Consider the following 26,910-nt stretch of genomic DNA (forward strand, 5'->3'; position numbering starts at 1 on the left):
CAAAAATATACATAAAAATTTTTTCATATTACGCTCCGTTTTCGGGAAAATCGAGCTCGAAGTTTGTGTACAAGAGCGAACAGTCGATTGGAACGAATAATCGACAGGAAATTATTCTACGCGCGAAACTAAGTAAAATATGTAGGATAAAATGTTTTCATGCTACAGGATCATCACACACATTAGGCATTCTAGCTATAGACATCGTACAATCATTCGTCATCGATCATTCATATGGTTTTGCGAGAGTCCAGAGGTATTCGAAAGGTGTTTAAATAATTCTTACATTATCCGATTAATCAGTTTCTCAAATTTTGTCGATATGAAAATTTACATAAAGTTAAATGAACGAAAGAAATGTATAATGTATAATTTTAAATTATATTTAAACGCGCTTTGAAAGAACTTAAACGCAATGTTATGCGCGAGACTGCATTCATCAATGGGATCCGTCCGATCCATCGATACATTTCTGCTCAAGGTGTCGCCCAACGTGGTGAGAAAAGTTTCCACTTGCATTGATGCTGACGGTTGACATTTTCAGCACCTACTCATATATATATATAAATTATACTCGATTTCATCTAACCCCTTATCGCTAATGCATTTATGGAAAATACAATCAACCAATCAGCCGTTTTTAAGATATTTTTTGTACTAATAGATGATCACGTTTTCCCACTTAACACTGTTAAATGTAATCGTAATGTTGTTACGGTTAATCCTGCTGCGTTCCACGCTGTTTGAGACTTCCGGGAAATGTTAGGAATTTGTTCCTGTGAAACGCGTTTTACTCACTGAAACCTCAAACAATGTTGAACGCAACAAGGTTAACCAAAACAATGCCATGTCTAACAGTTTTAAGTGTGACAATTCTAACCGCGAAATCCACAGGATCTCCTTTCTCTAATCACGTTTTCGTATTTATAGAAAGCTAACAAATAGCTAACAAATAATTTCGCTGAAAGTATTGTGCATTTTTCACCGGTTAGGCCGAAAAGATCGTACGTTGGCGGGCTGATCATTCGTTCTGTCATACGAATCTCAAATAATTTCACAAACCTTGTAACACTGATGTTCCCGATGGTTGGATCCACTTGCATACGTATATTTATATGTACATACATTGTATAGCAATGAACGTTATTTTATCACTACAAGTACATTGCAACATAATGTACCAGAAACATTCCTTTATCTATATTCAACTATAATGTTTTGTGGCATGCGATTCTCTTTCGTCATCTTCATTTTGCTCTAAACGAGAAATATCTTCATAGATTTTTACAACATATTTCTATGCACCGTAAAGATTAGCACTTTGACTGCCACGTTGATCATATACGACCGGCCAAGGTTTTTCCTGTGACGCCACGGTGGTCATTGGTGACCGATGCACTTGAACTTCTTACAATTGTAAAAATTGAATGAAAATTGACAGTTAGAACATTTTGAATATAACCGATAAATAGAAAATACTTTGAAATAAGAAGTGCCCCATTGAACAATTAAACATTTTTATTAGAACATCAATAAAAAAAAATGAGTTCAAATGTTGCATCTAACGGTGTACTGTGTTAAAACACTTTAAACATAAATGTGGCTCATCGATACAATCTGGACAATAGGTGGTCACCTTTTTGGTCCGATTCTTACCAATTTTTTATCTTAACTGTTTAACATTTTTTTTATAGCACTCTCTGCAAAATTTTCGTGTCGTATAGTTAGAAGTGTGCATATACCTTTCTATTACATATAGAATGAGCAAATACTGTTTACTAACATCTTCTACATGTTTCAACAATATATTCTGGATGAAATAATTAATGCGAATGGTTTGTTGAAAAAAAACGAAGCCTTGTTATAATATGTCGCTATCAACTGTTACCAAGACACCACGGTGGTCACTCGTGACCACCAATAAGATAAACGGTCCATTGGGGAAGAATGTTGTCTTACTTCATCAATTTATTATTATTTTTTCGTTATATGCTTTGAATAATAAAAATACTCCCATGGCGTTCCGAGCGAAATATGTGATTTTGATGTGGTAGTCAAAGTGTTAGACGACCTATTTGGATTAAGCTGTATGTCTTCTCTTGCTTTACTATAAGTATAAAAATATACAAAATCTTGATCTTCTTTCTTTTCTAACGTATGTTACAGCCAAAATTGTATTAATATCAATAGGATGAATTCCATCCCACTGTTGTTCGATGCTTTTCAATAAGTCTCGTATTTCTCATTTTTAAAATCTCGACAGGTTCTCGGTAGGATTGAAATCGAAACGTTATGCGAGAACATAAAGAACATTTAAGAACATAAAGAACATTTTTCTGAACATTTCGGATCGAATCCAATTTTTCGTCTAATTTTGTACTTTTTGCTATGTTGTATGTAGTGTTCCATGTCGAAACATAATCGAAGAAGCATTTTGTAATTTCAACTGTATCTAATAAGTTTTTCTGTAATATATTAATGTAAAAATGTTATATTATTAGTTTATAGGTAACAGTGTGATTTATACAATATCATTTGCACTCACACGAAATCGAATATAATACCCCGTTTCACGTATTTGTTACTCACTACTTCTACGACACAACACAACGATCTTCACACGACAACGATAAATTCAACTCTGACTCTCTCAACTCTCGTTACAATATTTTCCATGCTCACTTTTTTCCTTAACATACCTTGGTAACGCTCACAACACTCCTTGACAACGTTAACATATCTTGACAACGCTAATAAACAATTACCCCACACGCCACGTCCTTCCCTGATGTCACACTATCCCACATTAATATATACAGGGTGGTTGGTAACTGGTAGTACAAGCGGAAAGGAGGTGATTCTAAGCGAAAAAAGAAGTCGAAAATATGGAATAAAAATTTTTCGTTTGAGGCTTTGTTTTCAAGAAAATCGACTTTGAATTTTCGCTCGGTACGCGTGCACTTTATCACGTTTCGTTATAACGGATCTCACTGTAGATTTTCTCGAAAACAAAGTCTCAAGCGAAAAATTTTCATTGCATATTTTCGACTTCTTTTTTCACGTAGAATCACCCCCTTTCCGCTTGTACCACCAGTCACCAATCACCCTTATATATTATAGGTAGTAGTTCAGTCTATTATACAATGATGGTCAACAGAAAGTTTGAAATTAGAATCTGGATAGTAGTATTAGTAACATCACATTAGATATTTTTCACGATATTAATAATGATTATCTATTTTGTTTACTAAAATTATAATAAAATAACTTTTAACCTTTCTTTTGTCCATTACTTTTGTCTACAATATACAGTCTATTCGATTCAACGAGTCAAAGGTCATACAACATTGAACAAAAGTAAATCGGTAAATATTTATTATTCCTTTAGTTATTGCAAGTAATTAAAAAACATACGACATTAAAAAGTTGTTTAGATTAGATCCAACCATGCAAAATGTTTCTGCTATTTATTTTGTATATACCGTGGTTTGTATATTTATTGGTTGAGTTATGTTCTTCACTGAATCTCATACGATTACGTCAAATTAGATTAAATTAAATAATAATTCTTACTATTAGATTAAATAAGACGTTCTTGAAAAGAACTTTGTTCGTGAATTCAAGCTCACGAAGCTTGAAAAATAGTGGTTTAAATACGGGGAACGAATAGAAAGGAAATTACGTGACTGCTCTAACTTCATCACGAAAGAAACTCTTTTAGTTTCGTCTATTTGATTGCTGTGACAACTTCCTTACTAAAACTCAAGGTACAAAATTTTAATGGCGACATCACTCATACCTTCCAACACAATTAATTTGATTTTTAAATTTGAAACTTTCACGTTGATTGAATGACATACATTTGTGGTTATTCGGGTTTCAATTGTCTTTTTATTAGTACGTTGTTGCACTGAACATTTTCAAACCTCCCTGAAGAAGTAAACTGCTATGTTCACAAAAACTTACCAATAAATATAAAAACGATTGAAACTCGAAGAATCACAAATATCTATGTTAGCTATCTGTCCCTCTACTTCCTCTGTGATCCTTTGGTCGTTGTCTTCTCTTTTTCATGCCCTCTTTTCTTTACAAATTCTTCTAATTTAGATAAAAATATGAAGAAACTGTTCTCAATATACAGAGTATATCTTACACGGGTTTGATACGCCATACAAGACCAAGTCGAAAATGTAAAGTGACAATTTTCCATATTAGGCTGTGTTTTCCAAAAAAATCTATAGTTTAGTTAAGTTCTCGTGCGCTTGAAAATCTGTTTGGTGGGACAAACCGAAAGGGTGTGATTACCTGCACAAAGCAATTTTTAATACAAGGTTTTTGAGAAACTCAATTATAAAGCTCCGTCCATTTGACTCTCGTTACTTTTCAAGTGCACGCATATCTAAATGACGGAACTTCACAATTCATTTTCTTGGAAACGAAGCCAGGCAAAAGTTTACGCATCTGAATGTACGTATACAAATATCGTCTATCTTTACACACATTTGTATACTTTTTTAAATATTTTTCTATAAACTAATATTAAATAACAAAACTACCGATTTCAGGTAATGCTCATACCGTTCGTTCTCGTCCGATCACGAGCAGACTACCGAAGCGTCCTGTTTTGCGACCAAGTTTTCAGGACAGAAAAAAATAAAAAAAAAATCATAAAAAAGCTCCGCTGCCCAGCGGCTTAAACCCAAAAATTGTATTATACACGAAAAATGTAAAGCGCCGACACATAATACAGCATTGCTACGTCGTACTGCCGCGTATCGGTACCTTTGCCTAACATATCATTACAAAAATTCACCGTTTATTGTGAATATGTATCTAAAACTGTATCTTGGGCTAAATAAGCAAAAAAAAAAAAAATTCGTTCTCGTCCGACCACGAAAGTTTTAAACAGCGCTGGGCACGGATAGTACTTGGATGGGTGGCCGCTTGGGAACTCCGTGTGGTGTTAGCTTTTTTATTTTTCCAACTTGCTATAGTTTTTTTTAATAATCTATGATCGCATACACCGAAAAAAATAATATTTTTTTCGTATTACGTGACTATTACTATACTTTGTATCAAAGATAAGTTAGCACATGTTTTAAAACTGAAAGAAGTTACGTTCCTTGACATGCTAAAATTTTATAATAACAGGCTAATGTCAAAAATTATTGTACTTGTACCGCCAAACGCAGTACCTAAGTGCGAAGAAGAAAAAAGTTGATTGTCTCTCAATTGCACGCGTACTTGATGAAACTTCATCATCGAGTTTCTTGAGAACCAAGTATTGCATCAAAAATTATCACTCTACATTTTCGGTTTATACCAAGATTATCTATGCGCCTTGCGTTTTTTTGTTTCGATTTTATATTAAAAGGTGATTAAGAGGCTTGTAAAAAGTAGAAAAGGTGAGAAATTTATGCAATGTGATTTAGAACGCAGTTGAAACTCATTTCTGCAAGAATTTGATCGAACATTCCATTCTCACTTTTGATTCGATTGAATCACTATTTTCGATTAATTTTTCTTGTTCCAAAACGTTCCGCATTCTGAAGATTTAAACTTTTCTTCCCAACATGCTTCGTCAGAAGTGGAGTGGAAACATAACTGCTTTTCGTTTTTCCTTATATTTATGGTTTACACACAGATGGAATTTGGCACAGCAGCAAAGCTTCCTTTCAGTTGTAAGATCTCACATCCATTCTAAAGAAACATTAAAAACTTATTTCTGCGCAAAAAACTCTGCAGTCTGTGACGCGTCGGTACGCTACAGCAGCGAGGGAAACAAAAGTTTGAAATTCTGAGACTGTAGACTGCCTATGTTTTATATGATCGCGGTGCTCACAAAAGAAATAGCGAAGAAATCGAACTTTTTACCAGATCAAAACAATGTTTGCAAATTTCCTAAACTTAAATTCTAGAAAAATAATATTTTAGACACGCCAACTTAATATTGTGCAGAGTTTGCCCGGATTTAAGAGCCAAGCTCTGTCAGTATTATAAATACGTATATGAGGTGGATAGGTCGTGATAGATGCGGAAGAAATACTTGAGTATATTTGACAATATATATTCATTAACATATACTCTATATGTACACTATGCGTAAAACTCGCGATTACTATTAGCGGTTCGCGATTCGAGGTTACAAGTTCGACTTCTGGTAGATGCATTGCGATGCACGATACAAGATAGGATGATGATTGCTTAAGATGTCGAGAAACTCGGATAAATTATTACTGCTGACTACCAACTACTGACTCGGACAAGCGTCTAACGATTGACTTTCCGTCACGATGATCCTGCAGAGAAAAACTACTATGGGGTGTGTCTAAGGATACGAGTTTGAACTCTATTTTTTTTTTTTAAATAAAGCCTTAAAAATGAAAAATTTTATTTTATATTTTTTACTTACTTTCGCCTCTACAATAACATCCTATTGATTGTTTACTGATATTCAGTCGGTAATTATTCAAAGTTTCAAGAGAAATTACAGAATGGCGTCTGTTATTTGCAACTGCTCTCAGACGAGCTTGGAATAAGTTACGCAACGATGTAGACGACAACGTCACCCCATCTGAAACCGAGCATGTTGAATTACATAATTTGGCAAACGATATTATCTGGATTTGAAAATTGTGACCAGAACGATATTCAAGAATGGTTGGGATAAATAACAAAAATCCGAGAGATGAAAAAATTATTTCATTCAATCTTGATAAAAAATATGACTACATAGATGATGACTGGGCAGGACTCGGTATCGTCCACTGCATTGCGCAGCTAAAAGTGCACTAGGTATTCTATCAAGATGGGCAAAAGAACGAAAAATAACAGATACGGTGCAAATATTTATCTTAGGAAGAATACGACACGAATCAAATGGCAATATCAAAGCATGATAAATTTAGTTTTTATATTATGCTTTTTCTAATTTTTTTTTTAACTTAAGGTTAGTGCAAGCTTACGTTTATCATTGCGTTTTATTTTCAGTCGTTTTACGACATATTTGCAAATTTTGTTTCTCTAGTCCGATTATTCGAAAAATTGGTTATCGAAACCAGTTTGTCTCTCTATTAATATCGACGTTCTACTGTATAAAATAGTTCAGTACAAAAGGAGACTTGATTATTAGATAAAAATGAGAAAGTATGGGACAGAATACCCAGCATGAAATAGTGCAATTGTAAAAAATCTAAAGCATTTATTTCACCAAGAACTTTTCTTGCAATAACATCTGATAAAATATTTAGTAAAAGAAATATGGATCAAGTGGTCAATATGCGAATTCTACGCACGTGGCGAATGCTATGGTGCAGAGTTCAACATTTTGATGTGTGATTGTTGCAAATAGCTATTTCTTAAAAATGTCATTTTATAACTAATGTGCCATATTTAACTATATTTGGCCATTCCATATTAGGTAGAGTGTTTTTAATGTTGGTTGAATATAGAAAATTATTCATACCGTTAGAAATACGTACAAGACTGTCGTTAAATTGTGCATAAATATATGATCGAATATCCATAAAAACCTTTATTTATTTCGACTGATTCTTTAAGAATGACATTTCAAAAACAAAATCTTACTGCATATTGCTACTTTGCATAAAAGTAAATAATAAAATATATGTAACGAACAGTTTCTACCGAACGTAAAATTTCAATTAGTGTAAAACTGATACAAAAATCGATTCTAGAACTGTTTTGAAAATGATAATGTTTTGCAAATAAATGATCTGAGAGCGGTATAAGAATCAATATCGAAATTGTAGCTTAAACGGAAACTTTGGAAAACCAGTGCCTTACAAGAACGAAATTTCATATCTGTTTTAAGGAGCGAAGATGATATAACGTTTTCAACTTCTATTTCACATATGTGGACACATATATTTCTGTTCTTATATCTGTCTGAACAACGAAACACGAAATATGCCATATACGGAATAATTACATCAGAATTTTTGCGTTATGCCATTTCCAATTAATTAATGTTTATAAATAAATAATATATGCTTGAAAAAAATAAAAATATTTCATTAAATATAACAAGTAAAGAATGAAATTTTTAACTTATTATGAAATTATTAACACGTTGTATAGTGAATACTCATAGAGTACGTGGTACGTGAAAAACTACGTAGATCAGGATTATAAAAACTACGCACTCAAAAGATTAAGTCGAAAAAAGGATCAAAAATGTTTTTCTAATAGGTAGAATCAGAAGGAGCAATAGTATTTTTAGCATAATTAGTCGGAATTGCTTTGCTTGCTATTTTGAAATCTGAAATGCACTTAGCGAAGGCAAGTGCATTTCAAAGTGTAAAGTTAAATAGGCTAGATTGGAGCTTACAACATTGTACGCAGTTCTGCCAAAGCTTCGTGTTTACACTTAGCGTAAGATATATACATATGTATTTACTTGCTACATAGTACGTGTTTGACTTCAATTTCAGCTTATTATCTATATTCTCTCCTGTGCACTCATTGTAAACAAAAGAATAGTGATCTTTGTATGATTTACACTGAAAGTGAGTTAAACCAATTTCTAATTTTTTGGGGTAAAGATTATCTTGGCGTAAGTACGTACTACGGTGAAACGAAAAAATCAAAATTAGTTGAAAATTAATAACCAGATCGCGGATCTTTATGCATTTATAGGAAATTTGGAAGCGCAAAATTGCACGAAATGTACATAATATGGACTGTTTATCTTGAAAATGGTATAGGTCTATTTTAGTTTGATTTGAGGTATTGAAGTGTTTGCACCGATTAAAAAATCCTAATAGAGTCTACTTGATTTGTCTATGTCGTTATGTCTTTGAGTAGATGTGAATTCGTTATACAATAGTATTTTTTAAGAATCAATTAGACCAATGTCTTTTTTCAAGATCATGAATGGATTTGTATCAATTTCACAGTTATAAATTATACAATTTATTAAATTTGAATTATTTAAAGCTTATGTTTTATATTTTAATCCACTTTCCTTTATAAATAAGAACAGAGAAAACAATATACTACTATTTCATTTCGATATATTATTTCAATATATATTAGGTGCGTTATTTCTTTTTGGATCGTTATCTGCAAGTGTTTTGAAATACACATGATACACGGAAGGTATGTTACGCCATAACTGCATCATATTTTATCACATCGTACATATATATTTCAATTATTGTAACGCGCAAATATTGTAATATTGTAACAATTTTAACGCAATTCTTTTGATCAAGATCAAGAATCTGAAGTATATAAAATTTACTGCAAAGTTTAGTTTCGCGTTAAAGTGTGAAATAAATAAGTCTTCAATCTTAAGTTTACACTTTTATAACAATCCGATATTAATGTAAACCTACTATTAATCTAATAATATTAATATTATTACTAATAATTGTAATAATGTACTTTAAACGTAATGTATAATAGTATCGTGGACGAGGAGCCTAAGGGGGTGTCGTGCGAATTGTAAACGAGCGGTTGCTGAGCGTGTGCATGATGGGGCTTAAACAAAAGATATCAGACAAAAGACAAAGGATTGCTAAGAGACATAAACGAATTAACGGCAGTATGAGTTGAGAAGCCAGAGAGTGCGGATTGCGTTGTCGAGATAGTGTTGTTAGCGTTGTTGAGAGAAAGTTGAATCTGTGTTGACGAGAGTTGTTAATTAATTATAATACGTTGTTACGATTAGTTCATGTTAAATAACCATTGTTTTCTGTTTAATCCATTTATTATTAATAAATTAGTTATTATTATATTTACGATACTACAGTAACAATAATTTATGAGTATATTATTGAGAGGGATTTAAACAACTTGTTCATAGCCGCACATGCAATATTATATTTAATAGAGAGGATAACATTACATTCGTTATCATTTGTTTTCCGTTATCAGTAACCCGACTCAAATTACAGGAAATGTATCTACATCACTTTCAAAATAAGTGATTATGCAATATTATTAATTAATGAAATTTCAATTGATTAAAACAGATAAATATTTTAAAATTTTAATTATAAATTGTTTGCAGATGAAAAGATAACACTAAAGTATATGTAAACTTAACGTTTTCTCAATTTCAAAACGTCCAAAGATGTACTTATACCACTTACGAAATAAACAATTGAAAAAAATATAAAAAGATCCAAATTATAGTACCTTTTATAGCGTTTGGCAGGTAAGTCTTATTTTTTTGAATTATATTTTCAAAAATATAAATCAATAACGCATTATGAAATTTCATAGAAATTGTTTTTTATTTATTGCCTGAGCAAAATTTGATATAAACTCAAGCCAAAGTTTGAAAAATACTACTGTGTACATCTCGGGAAGTAGCACCAGTTATATTACGTATAAGTGTGTAGAGGACTTGTGTAGGATGTTTGATCGTGAGATTTATTAAATGTTATTGCTTGTTGTTGAAATCGTCGAATATGTTTAATATAATAAATTAGTTGATCGTTGATAACTGGTTGATAACTAATTGACAACTGACAGTAACTCATTTTCTTGCGATCGCGTCCGCTTATTTATGCTGGTCGGGGGAGAGTTGGAAAATTCAAATTCGCCTTTGTTCGACGGTTGCACGTAGCGGCGACATTGTTTTGCCCGGAGTTTATTTATCGTTAGGTTTCGTGGGTCAAGAGCGGTGTCAATGTCCCGAGGCAAAATAACAACATGAGTTGCTCTGGATTCGCATTGTCCTCTGACTCATGTGCCGCTACAAGTGAAATTACATTACACATAAAGGTTTCAAGTGTGCTATTATTTTGCCTCACCGATTTTAGTTTGCGTCTGTATTTCTTTCCACAACTCTCGTAAACCAAAAACTTTCGTCTTTTACGAAACCGGGAAAAGATGTTGAGTGGGCTATCATTTTGTTGCATAGTGTATCGATTTCAATGAAATTGACCACTTATGTTCCCTTTCACTCTTCTTTCAATTTTAACACACTTCAAATTTTTTTAGTGAGGTTTAAACTAAAGAATTCAATAGCTGCCAACATATAATTACAATGTTCTGAAATTCTTGTAAATAATTTTCGCAACTTTTAGAAATATACAGTGGTTACTGTATGCGTATCGTGTTTATTGTAGAATTACATACTAATTAATTAGATTCTGTATAATAGTTTAACTTGACTGACTATAAAAGTTTAATATTACGAAAATGAAATATATAGATCTTTGTAAAAAAGAAAATGTTTCATTGGAAGATATTTCCTGGATATTTTAAAAGATACGTTCTCAACCTCTAATTTTAAGAGCTGTTCTCTTCCTGAACGAAAATAATGGTTGGTAAAAAGAGTACGTGTAGAATATTTTTAGCTGGATTATGAATCTTCAAAGTTTTATTAAAAATGACATATAATTGGTTGGTGTGTCTTATTGCTTAAAATATATTATATATATGTATGTACATGTAAAATTTATAATCTAATATTCTCATTCTATAATATGTTTATTATGTTTTTTAATGAAGTTGACATATTTATTAGCGAATTATGAATGCTCTGCTTCTCGCGTTTTATACCACTTTCATGTGTGAATATTTATGAATAGCATTCATCAGATATATTCTTTAATCAACGGTATGTATCTACTTCAAGTATAACATCGAATCAGTAGAATAAATCAAAGTGTTTGTGTTTTTAGCGATTTTAATAAAGAATGAAATAAATCTAAATGTTTTGATAGATTAAACATTAGATGAAAATACGCGAACAGCATCCTTAAGTAAAATTTTTAAAACGTTAGGGAAAGCAATTAAAATGTTCTGTATAATTATTTCAGAGTCTAAAGTGGAATCCAAAACTGGGTCTTTGGGTGGCTATAAAAATAATTTTTCACAAATTGTAATTTTTCTAATCTAACCTAAAGAAGGTTAAGGTAAATTTGATGTGATTTATTTGTATATCAAATACTAGTCAATGTTTTTCCCTTTGTGTATATTAAATTTTGTTTGTGATTATTATTCGCGTTAAAACACTTTAACGATCGGTGTATTAGTTCCTAAACGAACACCTGTAGCCAGCGATTTTCGAAAAGTTTTCCATCTTCTTGATGGTATTTGCCATCGTCTGAACCACAGCTACGTTCTGAAAAACTATCATCTTCTGAATCTCTAGCGCATATATCGAGCGGACAATCAGACAAAATATCTGCATAAAATTCATGGGACAGTTCTTATTCACTAAAAAATTCGCGATGCTCCATTTTTAAAGTGACGCGAGTCTCCGTTATTTCTGTTCTGGATGGGTTGTGACATACGAACACCCGAAGTTTTCTAAAGCTGCGCATTTTCTATTAGTCTGTCTTCGGTTTACGAGTTTTATCTTATTTCCTTTTCCTTTGTAGGTAGACCTTTGTTTTTTTACAGCATATCTTTTCGTGGCTACATTAGCCTTGAATGGTTGAAGGGACAAAGCGAAACTTCTACAGTTCCAACAACTTTCCTATATTTTTCCAAGTTACGTACATTACAGTATAGTTGATTGTTACTGTTGCGCGGCTTGTTATAATTACTTTAGTTTCCTCTGTTTATAATTTAGTTTAAGTCATGTAATTTAGTTAACTTGGCAAGTTGATGGGTCTCTCACCGGAATACCCTCATGCGCCAGAAAATTCCCTTTGCAAAGAGGCAAAATGTGAAAAGTAAAATAAATGTAACGAAATAGAATGTAAATAATGAATAGATTATCGAAGTAACGCTTTCAAAATATCATACGGTGATTTTGATTACACCAGCTTCTAATAACGTCTAAACACGTCGCCGGTTAATAACGTTCAATTTACAATAGACGTCTTAAGACGCTCCCGGTCATTAAAGCTTCAACATTCTGAAAGTCTTCTTATACTTGCTTTGCATCGTACACGTTTGTTTAGAGGAAGTATGACACCATTTCTTATTAATGTTTAACGATAAACGGAAGGAGTCGTCACAATATACATAAATATAAAATGCGTGTTAGTTTGTGGCGTACATATAACACTTTGAAGAGAGATTACTTGATTTATATAAGCTTCAACGCGCCACTATTCGTCGTCCGTAGAAGTTGTGTGCTATCGATTTTATTGTGTGAGGCGATAGCTACTTGTTGTTGCTGACGGCAGGAGAGATCTATCGATAAAGCAGGCTCGTTGACATTTTGTAGCTACTTCCTGAATCGAGTACACTCGCAGAGATGAGCAAGCCAGACAGTCAGTTCGAAAGTCTTTTATTTCAAACAGACTAAACGATTTGTGGGTGATAAATGAGACAATTGAAATTCCATTTACATGCAACGCTCTTAGAACAAAGTACCTGCAGACTTTTGATGTTACTTGTAGTACACAAAAATATTGAAACATTTATACAAACCTTTTATGGATATACAGCGATTCAAGAAATTATTCTATCACTTACCATAGAAAATTTTTATGAGTATATTAAGCGAAGTACACAAAACTTTCTGGGATTTCGTTAACACTGTAATGGAACACGACTATCGCGATTACAATAGCAAAATTTGAAACCGATTGGAAAATGTAAAAGTTACAAAATGTTTATTGTAAAGATATATTGTGAACATATTGTAAACACTTAGTGAAAAGCTAAACGTTTTGCTAATTGATGCTAATTATATGCACAATTAATGTTAAAGATGTTCCCACAAATATTGTGACTTATTAATTTAATCCTTGGTAATTTTTGCCAATATAATTCCAATGAATATTCTGTAACTTCTATATACATCTCCAAATTCGTCTCAACTCTTGCCAATGTAATCATGATAGTCGTATCTCGTTACAGTACTAATAAAATTTCAAAATGTTTTATATAATATGTAGATAAAAAGTTTCTAAGGCTGTTTGAATATTTTCGTGAGCCGCTATGTTATGTGTATTATATGAAATGTTTAAAAATTTCATTAGCACTGTAGCGAGTACCGACTATTATGACTAACATGATAAAGTTTGAAATAAATCTAAGAATGAATGTACATAGAAGCTACAGCGTACTTAGTGCAAGTACATATTTCGTGGGATTTAAACGGTAAATTATTCGTTATATTAATAAGCATCAATACCGTGTAAAACCATTTTTAACACTTACTATATGTTTAAGATGACTATTCATACCGTGTACTAATTTTGTAATAAACATTTGCACTAAATTTTGTAGCTCCTATATGTATACAGGGTGGTTGGTAACTGGTGGTACAAGCGGAAAGGGGGTAATTCTACGCGAAAAAAGAAGTCGAAAATATAGAATAAAAATTTTTCGTTTGGGGCTTTGTTTTCGAGAAAATCGACTTTGAATTTTCGCTCGGTACGCGTGCACTTTATCACGTCTCGTTATAACGGACCTCGCTGTAGATCGTTGTCTCGATGGAAAAATTTAAAAAAAAGAAAAAAAATGTTTATTCTATATTTTCGACTTCTTTTTTCACGTAGAATCACCCCCTTTCCGCTTGTACCACCAGTTACCAACCACCCTGTATATTTTTCAGATTGATTTTAAATATTCGCGATCTAATCATGACAGTCGTACTTTATTACAGTGCGAACAAAATCTCCCTGAGAGCATAATATTATAACATAATATTAATATACGAACAATAAATTCGTAAAATTTTTAGTAAAAGTTTGCACTATGAGTATTTTATTTACTTTGTTACTTTTTACTTTATTTAAAGAGTACATTGATCTCCGAGGATTAGTAAAAAGATTATTAGCTTTTCATCTTGACTTAGATGAATATGAAGATCACAGGGAAACAACACGATATGTAAAATTTTGTTGACCTTTTTATTTCAATGTTACATTATGACTAAAAAGGAATATTGTAATATAAAGTATACTAGCTAAAAATAGAAAGAAATTGTTAGGCGTAAAAGCATAATTAATGGAGTTTTTTAACTGTTACGACAGGCAACTATTTGGAATAGAGAATATTTCTTTTGATGGGTTTGAAATATAGTATCGACGCATGGAAATATGTTTGATAAATTACTAAGCAGTTTTTCCTTAGCACACATGTAACGTTCAATTTACATATATAGAAAATCTTCTTTTCGTTTGCTTCGTACGATTTATATCAAAATATTTACCTAGTCTTTCTAAGATCTTCCAAAATTATTTGTTTGCTTAAACTTTACTGCGATATACGAAAAATTGTTTAATATTAGCCTTTAGTAATTTCTTTTTTACTTATCCTTCATTTATATCGAATTTTGACCTTATATCAGATAAAATTTATTTCAACGTCTTTTCACTCACAAGGGAACGCCGATGACAGATACACGTTGATTTTGATAAAACTTTGCACAGCTATTCATTAGAGCTACCTAATTCGTTCGAGTCTGTTCTCTATGTAATTGTTTATAAATCGTAAATAACAAAAGATATCAAAAATGTGCGAGACATTAAAAAAAAATCACTTTTTTACGAGAATCAAATTGCCTTCCTTCTTTTTTCCAGAAATTTTAATTTTATTCTGATGTACGACATCTGTTTGGAAGGTGATGAGAATTATTTCATAAAATAATATTTATTGAAAATATTCACAAAATTATGTTATCTCCTTCAAAGTATGTTCCTTGAGGACACACTCGATTCTCTGCCATTTTTCGTAGCATTCTTCCCTGGTTGTCATGTGCAGCACTTACGTCATAGATTTTTGGACGTTTTCCACGGAACCGAAATGGCGACCTCTTAATTTAGTTTTTAATTTGGGGGACAAAAAGTAGTCGCAAAATGCCAAGATGAGGTTAGAGTGGGTGTGGAAGGACTGCAATGAATCTTTTAATTGGAAACTTTCTCAGAGTTATGGGTGAATGGCTTGGTATATTATCGTGATATTCACGACGAAGTATTGGGAAGAAGACACACAAAAGTACTCATGTAGATCTGGTGAAGATCGAAACACATCTAAGGAGAGTTCTTTCATATATTCTATGCAACATAGGTTACCTTGAATGGCCATCTGCGCCAGGTAACACAAAGGAACGTAATTATTTGATACTCGTTACATTCCAGACAGACCTCGTATAAAGGTCTATTCTTTTCTTTTTGGATCCGACGATCTACTATAGTCTATAATTATTGTAATTATTCCATGTAGAATTGTCGCCTTGAGCTTTGTGTATTTCCTGCATTGATTGTTAATTTAACCTGCAGTTACGAAGCTTCTATAATATTAATTATGACAATAAATTAAACATGACATATAATTATATATAATTTCTATAATATCACTTTAAGGACCGTATGCTCTAACAAGCTTAAACTCTGAGTTGAAAAAATTCGAAAGGTCGCTCGGAAAGTTTGTTCCGATTTACATTTCGATTTCACAACCTTTCTTCACCTTTCACGCAATTTGAATATTCCATCCTTCCAGAACCTCAGGTTTTTCGGCGAAGAACTTTCCAATATGATTTTTATGTCGACCAAATTCCTTAAAAATTGCAACGAACTTTCTGACCAGCTTTTAACAAGTGTATAGTGTAAGAGTATATTTAAATATACTTCTGGTAACGTTATTTAGCGAGATATGCTCGAAAACAATTCCCAGGATAGAGAGGTACTCGGTATTACTTTATTAAATTCTTTAAAAAGCGGAACGAACTTTCCGACCGACCAATATTATATCTGATATATTGATAACGGTTTCGTACTATTCAAGCATGTAATGTAAAAACACATTCATAACATTTCGTTTATAGCATCCATTGCTCTTTTCACTGTTTTATTTAACAATAGTTAACATTTTCATAGGATAGCGCGTAAAGTATGTAAGACGCGGATACACGTCTCCCGTCACCAACAGTCGAAAGACATGAAAGACATCCGAAAGGCGTCTCCAGTCCGGAAGGTGATATTATAGGGGAAAATCGTGCAGTACCGACCGCTCCAAGTCTTTTTATTATATTAGGTTGTCCGAAAAGTGTCTTTCTTTCGCAAACGTGTTTTTTGCAACAGTGCACCTTCATAGAAACGTGAAACCAAGTCCGTGAAATGTCGCGATGTTTATCTCAACAGAACAAAATGGATCGTACGTAATTCGACAAAATAACATAAAACAATAAACGTGCGCCTATTATTTCGCTCATAAAACGAAAGAAACTTTTCAGACAACCTAATAATATATTGGGCCAGTGGCAGTAAACATCGAAATTTAAGAAATGAGTTCGCAGTACAAATGAAACTTAATAAAAGGAGAGAAATCACTTTTGTGAAATTCAATAATAACAATTGATAATTTGCAAGGATAAAAATGCCGTAATTTGTAACAATAAAAAGTTGTTGTCCTGCACCGATCAACTATTTAATTAGTAGCTAATTCGGTGTAAATGATTAATAATGTAAAAAAAGGATTTCAATGTTATAATACACTTTTTCATTCAAATTTTATTTTTACATATATCGCACAGAAAATAATTAATATTATCTTGGCCTGTACAATCGACGTATGCCCGGCCTTCATTTCGTCGTTTTTGGAACATTGGAATGCCTCAGGCCTGTCTCTGAGACATTTTATTTTCAAGGAGTAGCTTCAAAGCCGCATTCGTGCTCTCCTGTGTTCATTTTCTCTTCTTCTGCTTTGGAATTTCAGATGTTTCTTTGTGGGAAAAGGTAGAGGATAGATTAAATGAACATTTTCTAACTTAATTTCAGTTGCCGACAAATTGAACTTACAGATAAAAAAATTTGATCTGTACTGGTCGACGGCTAATCAGCTTGATCGCTACTGGACGTCTGGTAAATAAAAAAATTACAGAACTGGAAATTACACTTAATAGATTATATATAGTATACATAATACAAGAAGATCATTTACTTTGTTGAAAAACCAAATATCAGCTCTAGAAAATAGCTTTTGACACTCAAAATATCAACCTGTACGTTTAACCGAACTACCGTACGATCCGAAAAATGTTACATAGAACTGTTATATTCATTTGTTCATTTAAATAAAGCGCTAATATTTGATAGAAAGAGCTAGGATTAATTTTGGTCAATGCTGCACAACTCTCTTCTGATATTATGTACATAATATTATATATTATATAGTATATATAGGAAAAGATTAAAGTTCACTTTCTGCAACTTTTTAATCTGAGTGTGTAATGAAAATTTAAGCACATTTTGAAGGTTTATGTTAGTCATATGTTGGAAATTTCATCGAAATTAGTTAACGTTACTATGACAGTGCAAACGATCAAATTGTAATAACTATCATTTTTCCATACGTTTTACGTAACACGTACATCACCATAAAATTAATTTCATCATTGTTACGTCGCGTAACACTCTACCTAGCCCAGGCCACACACCGCGGGCAATATGGCAACCAGATGTCTTCGGATACTCGCAGCGTATCCTCCATAGTTTCAAGTACCTTCCATAAATCTCATAGATTTCCTAGAGAAGGTCCTTCGAACCAAACAAACATCTGTTTCCGAGGAATTTCTAAAGACTATTGTCTACCACGGCTGGACAAGGGAAAGTTAGTTTTTCTCACGCACGCTGCAACTTTCCTCTGACTAACCACTTTCTCTCGAGGGCGGTTAAGACCCTTCGTTTAACCAATTAAAAACGAAGCCTATTCCCTCACTCTCCTAAATAACATCGGCACCAACAAATCCGATGGTCCCGTGCGCTAGACACACCCATCCTTAGCTTTCCTCCGACACATCATCGTCTCCCAAGACAGTACTGATTTTACATCCTTCGAACGGTCAACATCCTTCCACCGGGTATACACACCCGCAGATCAGTCACTCACTCATCTCGTACATACGCACCAGCGTAACTGCCTTCATTATAAGTTGTTGGAATAAATGGTGAAATATAACTTTCTACTGTGTCATATTCATTTAACCACCTCTGTTATCTTAACCGAAACAGGGGAACGACTACTTCGCGGCGTCGATTCACCGAATCGTAGCGAGAATTTACGCCTCTCGCTGACGCGTTTTCCTCGCGACCGCGTCTCTCCGCGAACGGTCGTAACAATCATAATGTAATGAAGTCGAGATATTATATTATAATATATAATATTGTAAATTAATTGTGCAGCACATATCAAAATTAATTCTGGCTTTTAATTATAATAATTATGTACATAATATAATACAATATATAATGTTGTAAAACGTGTGGGAAAATGATTGTTATTACAGTTTTTATCGTTTGTATTATCATAGCAAACATAACCAATTTCGACGAAATTTTCAGCATATGACTGGCATAAGTCTTTAAAAGATTAAATTTTTATTACGGACCGAGATAAAAAGGTTACAGAAAGTAACTTTTACTCTTTTCCAGGGATCGAAATAAACAGATGTCCTCGGTTTTTTTTTAATTTTTGCTCGAACTTATATGTTTCGTTTAAAAAAATATTTATTCCTTTGGGATTGTTATGGAAAGGAATGTTACCTTTAGGAACTTTCTTCAAAGGTGTTCTTGTGGAACAGATATTTTAGAATTTCTATAATAAATGCTCCATGGAAATATGTTATTTTAGAACGTATATTAAAAAAGGTTTCACAGAATGAATAAACGTATCGTGGTAATTTTATTTAACAATATAATGTCATATTGTTCTTACGTTTATTGATCAAAAAGTATGAAAACCATACATAATTAATTGTTTCGTAAGACATATTGAAAGGAAAATTTATCAAGAATAATATCTAAATAACTTTTTTTTATAATTTAAATTAACTGAGATACGTAGCAATTCTACAATTTAATATGTAGAATAATATACACACATAAATATCATATGTGTATTCAGTAACGTCCTTACCTTCATAACTGATCATTTCAAAGACAAATAAACAACATATTCAGAATATCGATTTAACTGTAATAATTATTTAATATTAGTAGTAGTACTATTCATTAAATACTATTTTGTATTTGCTACAATAATTGAGAACTCTTTTAATATTGATGTACAAAATATCTGTTCCTGTTATAGAAAAGTTTTTATTTTTATACTTTATGAGTTCTATTCAAACTAAAATTTTTATTTTCGAGAACTTTCCTTCGAAAGTTATAATGTGAGAACGTGTTCTAAAAAAATTGCACTTCCCATGTTTTAAGTAGAACTCGTTAAAAAGTTCCATAACTCTTTCGATCCTCGCTTCTTTCACGATTCTTACCAATTGCAATCTTTTCAAAATGTTTCTCACACGCCACCTAGTAAATTAATCCTTCTACGTAGCTTCTTAAAAAGAATCAAGTCGTTTCGTTCAATTTTCGGAAAGTTCTATTATAAAAGGTGTCCAAATATTAATGAGAGTAACTATAATGAGAGTGTATTCTATACACAAGGTGTTTCCAATTTATGCCGATCAACTACCTTGAGAACATAATCTAAAAACGAATTTTATATGAAATTTCGTTAGAAACTCTTTGTTACAAAGGTGTAGGCAAATATTGAACGTCATATGAAATACAGTAGAACCTACAGGGCTCAAATTAACCCTTCTACACTGTAGCTGCAAGGGCATATACCATACTATCACTGACAATATGCTTTCAATTAAATGCAGTACTGCCGAGTTAACTAAATATAATGGAATTTTTGAAATATAAAATGTTACGGTATACACAGACTCACCAAAGTACTCAAACACTGTACTTGTATGCAACATATTGCGTGTGTCGTACGAAACATTTTGAAATTTCATTGGCATTGTTATGGCAGTCGACTATAGTGATTGTATTGCTTTGGAACGAATCTGAAAATATACAGGGTGATTGGTAACTGGTGGTACAAGCGGAAAGGGGGTGATTTTACGCGAAAAAAGAAGTCGAAAATATGCAATGAAAATTTTTCGTTTGAGACTTTGTTTTCGAGAAAATCGACTTTGAATTTTTGCTCGGTACGCGTGCGGTACATTATAACGGATCTCACTGAAGATCGTTGTCTCGATAGAAAAAGTAAAAAAAAATTAAAAAGAGGTTTTTATTCTATATATTCGACTTCTTTTTCGCGTAGAATCACCCCCTTTCCGCTTGTACCGCCAATTATCAACCACCCTGTATATAGAAATTATAATATATTTAGTATAAATATACAGTGTGTGTCGGTTGATACAATTGGCAAGAAAGTAATTTCACATGATAAAACAAATCGAAAACGCTCCGAGCGAATAGTCGATAGCAGATTATTTTACGTGTAAAAATAAGTTAGAAATATAGAATAATCTTCTGTGGTAGTATGTTTCGTTTCTGAGAAAATGAAATTTAAAAATTGATCAACGTACACGTGTACCGAGCCAATTCTTAACTAAACCTTGTATTCTTGAAAACGTGATCTTAAAAGGAAAAATATTATTCTACACTTTTTACTCATTTTCGCACATAGTGTACATAGAATAACTTTGTGCTGGCGGTTTACTTATACCCAATCGATAACTCGTCAAATTCACATATACCGAACAAAAGTCGGTTTTCTTCGAAGATAGTGACTCAACTGATAAAAGCTTATTCTCTATTTTCGACATACATCTTTACGTAGGATCTGCTCGATTGTACCATGTTGCAAGATAACGCTGGAGCCAGTTCGCGAATGTAGATTCTAGCGGCAAAAGTCGGAGGACAAACGAACGGGTGAAAGTACACGCGAAATACAAATTCATAGATCACTAAAATAAATATCCAAACTGGATATTGATTCTTTCTCCCCAAGAGAGGAGTTTAACAAGAACGGGACAACGAATAAGTCAACACTTTCGACCTCGTTTCATAATTAGTATGAGCACCTTTGCTGAGGAGCGGATGGTCAAAATAGAATATTCCGATCATCCCTGGATTGTTGTAGATAACCAGAGACTAAGTTCTAGAAATTGATCCGAGATTGGACTGCCTTGATCCAAGTACCTTGATTGAGTTTGGTAATGAGATTTTCTTGAATGATACAAACTGAATAAATTAAAGTTGGCAATGAATTTCCCGATAATTGAATGATTAAATTTGCACTAAGTAGACGATTCCATTAAATTAAATCCTTTCTGACTTATACTAAGCTGACTAAAAGCTAGTGACATCAATTTACGTCCCCCTTAAATGCATTTAATTTTTGTTGGAAACATCTTTCGATATCACGAATAGTTCCGAAAATCTTCGCAGGAGTTGACTTAGATGTGACACTCTGTATATCATAACTTATTGTTAACATATGCGAACGTGTTTTAATTTGTACCGCACCATATCGTTTACTTTAAAATAGCTTATTATTAGTTTAAACAGACAAAAGGTATGGAAGAAGAGCAGCGCCCATGCAACAATGTTAATATTAATAATAGAATTAAAATTAAGAATTAATCGTTAATGTATATTATTACGTATATGTCTTTTTATAAACCATATATATACAATGGTTTATAAGAATGGAATCTACGAGACTGATAAAATGTTTTATATTATACAGCATAGCCCATGAATCGGCTGCCACGATATTTGAGCCGGCTCTGATAGTTTGACAATAATTATGCGAATAATTACCCGGACTTTGCTTTAGAAACAGCCCCATAAACTTGTTTGGAGGTATTAGTGGGCACATGCACTTGATTTAATGTACTTCATTGGTCGTAGCGACCAACTGCTCGCTGCGGCCAGTTTCTCGCGCTTTCACGGTCGTTGACAACTCACTGGTTGCCATGACCACGTACGTGAGAGCTCATATATTCTCAGGAATCCAATGGTCACTGACAACCTGGTTCCTGGCGACACCACTGTTTTTCGCTCAGTGGACAAAAATGAAACACTTGAGAGTAAGATCTAGAAGATTTTATATCGTGCCGTATTAGTAATATTTGTAATATTACAAATTATAATTCATTATTACATTTATTGTGCATTGCAGTTTTTAATATTACAACTTTCATTGAATTTACCAATATGTTGTCAAAACTGATTCGTGAAATTCAATGCATAAACCAATGCAGTTTTTTCAAACACGAGCCATTAGAGGAATATCTGTTTCTTATTTTAATTTTTAAAAGCTGAATTCAATAGTGCAAAATCACTTTTAAAACTATCGAGTAACTTTAAAGTATAATAATAATGAATTTCTATTTTTTATATATTTATCAACTCCGAAGTGACTCTTACCAAAAATACCAAGAAATAGTTATAGTAGATATATTTAACGTTACGCTGTCATTTTCTTCTTCTTCTGCATTTTACGCTGCTTTACTCGAGAAAATATCGATTGGGATTTAAAAGCTCCCAGTCGATTTTCGACCGACACCTCTGCAACGCGATTTATTCGTAGTTGTATAGTGCTTATCTCAACGCGATTTCTAGTAATTCAGAATCCTCCTAAAATTGTATGTCAGTCATTCTCTTTCACGTTCATAGTCCAAAAACTAATTGTACCAAAACCAACCGATCCCTATTAACGCGTTCATTCTCAAGTCAACTGTAAGTAATAGTCCTAATTCCTATGCTACTTGCAATGTACTCTGCGCACCAACCAAAAGTGAAGTAGATTCGCGAAAAAATACACGAAAAGATTCATGAACGAATAATATGATTATTGAGAATAAGTATAGGTCATGTTTATGTGCAGGTTATTTTTTTTTTTTTTTTTTTTATTAATTACAGATAATAGTTCGAGTATAATAAAGTTTGTTGTGCTCATATCATGTTACATATTGAAACGCGAACAACATTGTTACAAAGTTCCATCCCTTTAAGAAACAAATGAAAACTTAAAAATTTGTAACTTGTAACTTATTTCCAGAATAGCAAAGCGCAAAGAGATCATAATTACACGCTTGATTGAATGCTGAATGAGAACTGAAACTCTCTATTGATTTCTTTGGCGCTTTTATACATATGGTGTATTGGGCAGTTGCTATGTCAGGGAATCAATCGATTGGAGTTGGGCAGTTACCACACTAATCATGAATATCGAGCTCTTGTGACAAAATACGGGCGGTCTGAATTGACACTGTGTGATCGCGGTTGCTATGCTGAATAAGAATGTTATGCTGCTATGCCAAAAATGACAAGACATTGATAATAATGAAATTAATATTCAAACAGATAAAGCAATAAAATCTTCTTTTTGTAAATTAAACCTGGCCAAGCCTCAGCGTGCTTGAAGGTGGAGAATAAGCAGATACGTAAACTAATTTATTATTTCTATTTTCGAAATAATTTGTGTGCAAAGTAAATAGTATTTTATATAAAAATACAGATTAACCATTTTCAAATAATACCTTACATTATTGATAAAATAATGAATAATTTTTGGGTTTTGGATACTATATTTTGTATAAACTTTTTAATCGCAAACAATGAAAGTACAATATAATCGTACGGAAATAGTTGAATAAAATATTTGGCTCATATTCATTGTCTCATTATTTTGAAATAATTATTCGTTAAATTACGTAAATACGGAAAATTGTTTACCTCTGATTGTAAGTTATTGGAGTACAGAAAATAAATATGTAGTGTCGCGATACTACATATATGTTACGGGAATCGTATCTCACCTCATTCTAATGTGCAATCATTATCCACGTATCGCGATACACGTATCCGCGTGACGAATTAGTCTGATGGACTCTGCTCGCACGAGTATCTGTGTGTTAGGACGCGTATCATGATATATATATACTTATTATATATATATATGTCGGGTTATCATTAGGATTTAAGGCGCGTAATGATTCTTCGTTTGAATTAGCCATTGTTTTACGAAACAGAGAATATATTTACGCGAATAAACAAGATTTTACAAAATATTATGAATAATGAGTTTAATAAAAGATAAGATTAACAAACGATAAGTTTAACTAATAATTAGATTAAAGAATAATAAGTTTAACGAACAATAAGAGGAACGAATAATATGTCTTACGAATAATAAATTTAACGAATAATGAGATTAACGATTGATAGGTTTTACGAATAATGAATTTAATTAACGCTATTAACAATGTTCCGGGGTTCAAACGAATCCACGGTCAACGGGATAACTCTTTACTATGCGTAGAATAATTTTAAACACAAAAATACGATTGCTGAGACATTCGGTAAATTGGTCGATGTATCACTTTCCAAGGCGATCACACGAATGAATATCTGATGAAAATCTTTTTCGTTATGCGACTGCATTTGTTTGTTATATGCTCGCTGGAGACATCGAGAAGGTTCCAATCGTCGTTGCTAGGCAATTTCTGTCAAAAGTTTGTTGTATACTCTTTGGAAACATCGAGAAAGATCCAAACGCCGTTACTAGGCAGTTTCTGTCTGGAGATTGATTCCTAATACAACGTGTGTCCCATTATATCGACATCTCTAAAGTACAATTCTATGTGATTTCTAGGGAGAACAATACAACCGATCCACACCTTCGTCAGGCAAAACATTTATCCCGTGACCGTGGCTACGTTCGGCGACCAGTTGTCACCTCGAACCCACTTTCGCTTTCACAGATGTCAAACAATTACAAATGACAATTGCTTAATTACAGTTATGATAAAATCTAGGCTAAAGCATTAGAAGGCTTCCTCAAAATTGCAAAGGGAAGGCTCCGGTTTTCCTTTCATCTCCGACATATATATATATAGAGTGGCTAGAAAAAATATTTACGCATAGCTTTATATTTCAGTGAAGCGTTTTTGTCAGTTTCCATATTTCATTTTCATAGTATGAAATTTGTTAACTCATATGAAAATACTATTGAGCGATACCGAATTTAATATACTTGGACCTAATTGATTAGTATGCGCAGTGGCTCGCAAAAATATTTCTAGCTGCACTTGCCACAGAAAATTTTTCCTTTATATGATGCATACCATATAAAATATTTTGAACTAGCATGGGCATATGTGCAAAATTGAAACCCAAACTGACAATATAATACAAGCTGCAAGATAGTGCAAACTTATATTTAACAAAAAAATTAATGTACAGTATGAGCAGAAATCTTAACCGTATAATAAATGTTAAAAATAGTGTTTTGTGATTCTTTTATAATTGCTCATTTAAATATTTTTATGGTCTCTGCAAACTATTATATGTACTTGTGTTAAATATCTTGCAACTTCTGCATACATTCTCAAAATTGTTCAAAATTTTACCACTATAATCGTGATAGTTGAGTGTCGTTACAGCGTTAATAAAATGTTTAAATGTTTCATATAATACACGTAATATATTCATAAAATGTGTCGACAAGTGTACCATTGCTTTCGCGAGATACTGTAAACGCTACAATAAATATAATGGAATGAAAATATCTTTTGTAGCCATTGTATCACTGTGTAAAACTAATCGTAGAAATTGAGACTCCGTGCGTTTATGATATGTCAATTACTATTGAGATACAGTAAAAATCTCGGAATTCTTTGTTTCCTTGAAAATTGAGATGTTCTCCTAATTTTCAATACAGTTTCATGCGTTTATTAGATGTTCAAGGATAACTGAAATGAGAACAATTTTGAGCATAAATGTTGGATAGGTAACTTTATTTTTTTACTGTTCGGTCTTGAAAAGGGGTTGATACGTGGCTATGTCTACAGAGTCGGGGTTCATATACATATTATTATAATTTACTTATTTCATTATTATAGTTGCTGTACTTGAAATATTAAAAAAACTCCGAATACTTTTGGTACTTCAGCGAACTTCCTTCTTTTTTCTCTTATTTTCCTCACCCATCTCTTTCGTTCCTCTTGTGCCCACTTGAGCACTCTTTTGCTTAATTCTCGTACTCTTTCAACTTATCTGCACTCTTCAATAAAATGTTCCATTATCTCTTCTCCTGGTCCACGTAATCTACAGTTCTTCTCCTCTGATTTTACCCTGAATTTATTGACTCTTTCCTCATTACCGCATCTGAATCTCGCTATCATAGCTTGATCCCTTTCTCTGTATTTATTCTTTA

The 26,910-nt window shown here is 32.7% G+C and overlaps 1 protein-coding gene across 1 annotated transcript in view; it reads left to right on the plus strand.

Moving 5' to 3' along the window:
- LOC117160785 (uncharacterized) overlaps positions 1-26,910 on the plus strand; it is a 131,416-nt gene that overhangs the window by 26,848 nt on the left and 77,658 nt on the right. The window lies entirely within an intron of this gene.

The sequence above is a fragment of the Bombus vancouverensis genome, chromosome 11, assembly GCF_051014615.1.
Source record: "Bombus vancouverensis nearcticus chromosome 11, iyBomVanc1_principal, whole genome shotgun sequence".
NCBI classification, from domain to species: domain Eukaryota; kingdom Metazoa; phylum Arthropoda; class Insecta; order Hymenoptera; family Apidae; genus Bombus; species Bombus vancouverensis.